The following is a 5,911-nucleotide window of genomic DNA, read 5'->3' as shown; positions in this document are numbered from 1 at the left end:
GACCTCTACATGCTTTGTAAGTAGGAAAACCTGCAAAATTGGCAGTGTATCAAATACTTGTTTTCCCCACTGTATATTTGGAAACAAGTTAGTATGCAATGTCAATATGATCAAACACAAGTTAACCCTACGCTACAAAGACAAGTGGTCAACTGACATATGGCTAAAACCAAAACTCTGAACTAACAACAAGATCATAAACAGCTATGATCCAGAACCTTATGTCACCTCCCACCTAACCAGAAACCATAGGTCCTTGTGTGCCCAGTTGAGAACCGGGATACTGCCTCTGGCAATTAAAGTAGGTGGTTCAATGCCATAGATGAAGAAGAGCGACCATGTAACGTCTGTGATTTAAGGGAGGTATTTTATTGTACTTTAAATGATGATTTGAGAGCGATTCTGTTTGATAAAGTGTTGCAAAGTGAATCAGGAACGATTCTGGATTAGAGCTGAAGAAAAACTTGAATGGATATTTAGGAAATAAGTATTCCTGGTTGTAAATCTGATCTCCCAAGCGTGGAAGATACAACAAGATAAGTTAATTGAATTATTATAATTTTTTTCTCTCAATTGTTTTTCACTGTCGTATGAACATATGTTTATATATACAGTGCATTCAGAATGTATTCAGACCCCTTGACTTTTTCAACATTTTGTTACGTTACAGCCTTATTGAAAAATGTATTAAATCGTTTTTTTCCCCTCATCAATCTACACACAATACCCCATAATGCCAAAGCAAAAACAGGTTTTTAGAAATGTTTGCATAAGTATTCAGACCCTTTACTCAGTACTTTGTTGAAGCATCTTTGGCAGCGATTACAGCCTCGAGTCTTCTTGGTTATGACACACCTGTATTTGGGGAGTTTCTCCCATTCTTCTCAGCAGATCCTTTAAAGCTCTGTCAGGTTGGATGGGGAGCGTCACTGTACAGATATTTTCATGTCTCTCCAGAGATGTTCGATTGGGTTCAAATCCGGGCTCTGGCTGGGCCATTCAAGTACATTCAGAGACTTGTCTTGAAGCCACTCCTGCATTGTCTTGGCTGTGTGCTTGGGGTTGTTGTCCTGTTGGAAGGTGAACCTTTGCCCCAGTCTGAGGTCCTGAGAGCTTTGGAGCAGGTTTTCATCAAGGTTCTCTCTGTACTTTGCTCCATTCATCTTTCCCTCAATCCCAACTATTCTCCCAGTCCCTGCTGCGAAACATCCTCACAGCATGATGCCTTCACCACCATAATTCATCATAGGGATTTTTATTTTATTTATTTAACTAGGCAAGTCATTTAATAACAAATTCTTATTTTCAATGACAGCCTAGGAACAGTGGGTTAACTGCCTTGTTCAGGGAGCAGAACGACAGATTTGTACCTTGTCAGCTCGGGGATTTGAACTTGCAACCTTTCAGTTACTAGCCAAACACTCTAACCACTAGGCTACCCTGCAGGTTTCTTCCAGATTTCAGCTTGGCATTCAGGTCAAAGAGTTCAATCTTGGTTTCATCAGACCAGAGAATCTTGTTTCTCCTGGTCTGAGAGTCTTTAGGTGCCTTTTGACAAACTCCAAGCGAGCTGTCATGTGCCTTTTATTGAGGAGTGGCTTCCGTCTGGCCACTCTACCATAAAGGCCCGATTGGTGGAGTGCTGCAGAGATGGTTGTCCTTCTGGAAGGGTCTCCCATCTCCACAGAGGAACCCTGGACCTACGTATGTCAGAGTGACCATCTCATTCTTAGTCACCTCCCTGACCAAGGCCCTTCTCCCCTGATTGCTCAGTTTGGCCGGGCAGCCAGCTCTAGGAAGAGTCTTGGTGGTTCCGAACTTCTTCCATTTAAGAATGATGGAGGCCACTGTGTTCTTGAGGACCTTCAATGCTGCAGAAATGTTTCGGTACCCTTCCCCAGAACCTGTGCCTCGACACAATCCTGTCTCGGAGCTCTACGGACAATTCCTTCGACCTCATGGCTTGGTTTTTGCTTTGACAAGCACTGTCAACTGTGGGACCTTATATAGACAGTAGTGCACCTTTCCAAATCATGTCCAATCAATTGAATTTACCACAGGTGGACTCCAATCAAGTTGTAGAAACATCTCAAGGATGATCAATGGAAGCAGGATGCACCTGAGCTCAATTTCGAGTCTCATAGCAAAGAGTCTGAATACTTATGTAAATAAGGTATTTCTGTTTACATTTTTTATACATTTGCAAAAATGTATAAAAACCAGTTTTCTTTTTATCGTTAAGGGCATTGTGTGTAGATTGATGAGGAAAAAAATGCATTTAATCCATTTAAGAATAAGGCTGTTACGTAACAAAATGTGGAAAACGTCAAGGGGTCTGAATACTTTCTGAATGCAGTGTATGTATGAGTGCATATATAGACGTTATTATTGTATTTATCTACAGCAAATACAGTGTTTTATAACCCCATGTTGGCTGGGCATCCTGAAGGTGCATAACACTGTAATAATAAAATCTATCAAAATCAATCATTCAAATCATCAGATAGTTGAAGTGTAGAGGACAAGACAATGTAGGGTGTAAGTAATTAGGATGAAGTATGTGTGTGTGTGCTCACAACTGTCCTCCGGGAGAAAGAAGGGATGAGGAGGAAATAGGAGAGGAGGGGTGGACTGTGGTGGACAGGGGAATGAGTGAAGGCTGAATGATGAACAGAGCGGATGTAACAAGTGGACGTTTGATGATGGCAATTTTGACCGTAAAAATGAGATGTCAGTCAGATGTGGTTTTGAGAGAGAAAGAGGGAGCGAGAGCGCAGAGGGAGGGATTGTAAAAGGCGTTAATCTGGCTGCTAAATTGAGAGTTGGGCATGTAGTTTCTGTCTGGGGAGCCATGCAAAGTGTGTGTGTGTTCAGCGGGTGTGTGTGCATGTGTGTATGTGTTTGCTCAGAAAGTGGAAACTGTCTTAATTTCTGGGGAAGAGTTGCAGGAGAGAGGAGAGGGGTTGATACTGCTAAATAAGACAAGATCCATTTAGGACATGCAGACTGAGAGATTCAGTCTTCCCCAGAAGAGAGATGGAGAGAGGGTGAGAGCTAGTGATAGTCAGAGAGAAAGAGATGGAGGGGAGAGGAAAGTTCCTTTAAGTTCTCCCTAAAACAGGCGAACAGTCTTTGCCAGGGTTAGTCATAGCTCTTTGCTCACTGTAGATTTGGATGTTCCCACACAGCAGCACACACACCCTTCCTGTTGCTTCTCCGCTTTCAGCACCTCACTTTGTATTGAAATCCCTCCCAGGGAATTATCCCAGTGCTAACAGTGAGCTTACTCAGCTCAGATAAGTTCTCTCTCTGTAAGCTGCAGCGTCGTTCTCATTTAAAAAGTGTTATTAGAATGGCAAGAGTTTATTTGGAGGGAGAAAATGACCAGAAATAGGTGATCATACAGATGTAGGATCTTAATTTAAGCCAGTTTGCTATAACAGGAAAATAATCTTGCAGCAACAGGAAATGTGAATTATTATGTGTATTATAATTAATGGACATTTTGTAGGGGTTGGTAAATTTTTCGTTAGGGCAAAGCATTTCCTTCTGTGCAGGAAAATTCTCATCATCTAAAGAGTGATCAAATTAAGATCCTACATCTGTAATTTCCGCTTTGCATCAAATCCGGCTGGACCTCTTTCTGGCCATATCATTTGAGAGATTGAATAAGAGAGAGAGAGAGCGAGAAAGAAAGAAAGGGGCTGAAGTTGTCATTGACATCTTGAGGAAGACATTTGGTTGAGTAGAGTATTGCCAGATTTGTGTCAGCTCCGATCACTCAACCTCTCCCCCTCCTCTTTCTCCCCTCTCCCCTCTCCCCCTCCTCCCCCTCCTCTTTCTCCCCTCTCCCCTCTCCCCCTCCTCCCTCTCTCTTTCTCTCTGGCTCTCGGGAGTGTCATATATCTGGGTAGATTGAGTGTGTGTGTGTTCCCACACAGTGTGTGTGTGTGTGTGTCATATATCTAGGTCTGTGTGAGGGCAAGGGAGATCACAGCCCAATTTAGATCCTGATAACTAATCAATAGGCAACTTATTCCTCCAGCAGGAAGTAAAGGAGTAGGCCCCTGGGAGACGTAGTTCACATTAAACTCCCCTCAACTCTCAACATGAGACAGTCACAAATGATGCTAGAGAGAGTGAGGGATGGAGGGAGGATTCAAGGAGAAAGAGATACATAGACTGGGATGTGTCGTTCAGATTACTTCGTTAGTAATTATGGGAGAGAGAGAGGAAAAGAAAGAGGGAAAAGAAGCAGGAGAGAGAGAGAGAGGATACAAATTGTGATGAGGGACACATAGCTCCCTGCATGAATGCCTTGACTTTAGCTCAGCAGGCTAACATAAGCTTGCATTCTCAAATTCTCCAACCCATCTGGTCACACTATACCAGTGAGCACCGAGAGGAAGGAGGAGCGGTCAAATAGTGTTAGCAGTTAGCCGGGTTTGAAGTCCTCCTCTTAGTGAGCTTCTGCCCCGTTGATGCTTGAAGGGTTCTCCTGCCGCGGAACACAGGAACTATCCGTCCTCATTTCCTGTGACAGGCCATTCATAAAGCTGCTGCTGTGTCACTGTCTTCCTCCCTCATGAAGAAATATGGCAGCAGCCTCTGTCCCCCCTGTCCCACATCCTCGTGTGCCACCGCTCCCCCTCATCTGCACCTTACTCTCCCCTCTGGCCCACCCCCCAACACCCCAACCCCCCTCCCCACACTTCCATCCCTGCCCCCATTCACAATGACAATCTCATCTAATGCTGCTTGTCCATCGTTTTTATATATAACTGTAACTGTAAATTCTGAAATTGTTTCATGTTGCAGTTATACTTTTGTTCAGTGTACATAATATTACATTTAATTTATATTTAAATTTCCTTTATACTGTATTTCACAAAATTTTAGAACCCACAGGCTGTCCTAACACATAATGACATGAAAGTGAATTATTGTAACGCCCTGGCCATAGAGAGGGGTTTTTGTTCTTTATTTTGGTTAGGCCAGGGTGTTACATTGGGTGGGCGTTCTATGTTGACCACTGCAACAACCTGCCGAGGGAGAGCGACGGACACGGGAGGCAGCCCCCAAATTTTTTGGGGGGGGGGGCACACGGGGAGATTGGCGGAGTCAGGCGGTAGACCTGAGCCAACTCCCCGTGCTTACTGGAGGCAGCGCAGTACTGGTCAGGCACCATGTTATGCGGTTAAGCGCACGGTGTCTCCAGTGGGCGTTCATAGCCCGGTGCGCTATAGGCCAGCCCCCTGCAAGTGCCATGCGAGTGCAGACATCGAGCCAGGACGGATTGTGCCAGCTCAGTGCGTCTGGTCTCCGGTGCGCCTTTTCGGTCCAGGTTATCCTGCACCGGCTCTGCGCACTGTGTCTCCAGGGCGCTGGGAGGGTCCAGTTTGCCCAATGCCTGCGCTCCGCCCGTGCCGGGCCAAAGTGGGCATTCAGCCTGGAGTGTGGGTAAAGAGCCTACGTACCAGAACTCCAGTGCTCCCCCACAGCCCCCTCCCCCTGTGCCTCCTCCTCGGACCAGGCCTCCAGTGGGTCTCCCCATCCTCGTCAGTCCTGTGCCTCCTCCACGGACCAGGCCTCCAGTGGGTCTCCCCATCCTGGTCAAGCCTGTGCCTCCTCCACGGACCAGGCCTCCAGTGGGTCTCCCCATCCTGGTCAGTCCTGTGCCTCCTCCACGGACCAGGCCTCCAGTGGGTCTCCCCAGCCTAGTGAGTCCAGGGCCAGAGCCGCCAGAGCCGTCCGCCAGTCCGGAGCCGCCAGAGCCGCCCGCCAGTCCGGAGCCGCCAGAGCCGCCCGCCAGTCCGGAGCCACCAGAGCCGCCCGCCTGTCCGGAGCCGCCAGAGCCGCCCGCCTGTCCGGAGCAGCCAGAGCCGCCTGCCAGCCTGGTGAGTCCTGTGCC

The sequence above is a fragment of the Salmo trutta genome, chromosome 7 (assembly GCF_901001165.1).
Source record: "Salmo trutta chromosome 7, fSalTru1.1, whole genome shotgun sequence".
Classification (NCBI taxonomy): Eukaryota; Metazoa; Chordata; class Actinopteri; order Salmoniformes; family Salmonidae; genus Salmo; species Salmo trutta.
Note: the sequence above shows the minus strand (reverse complement) of the source record.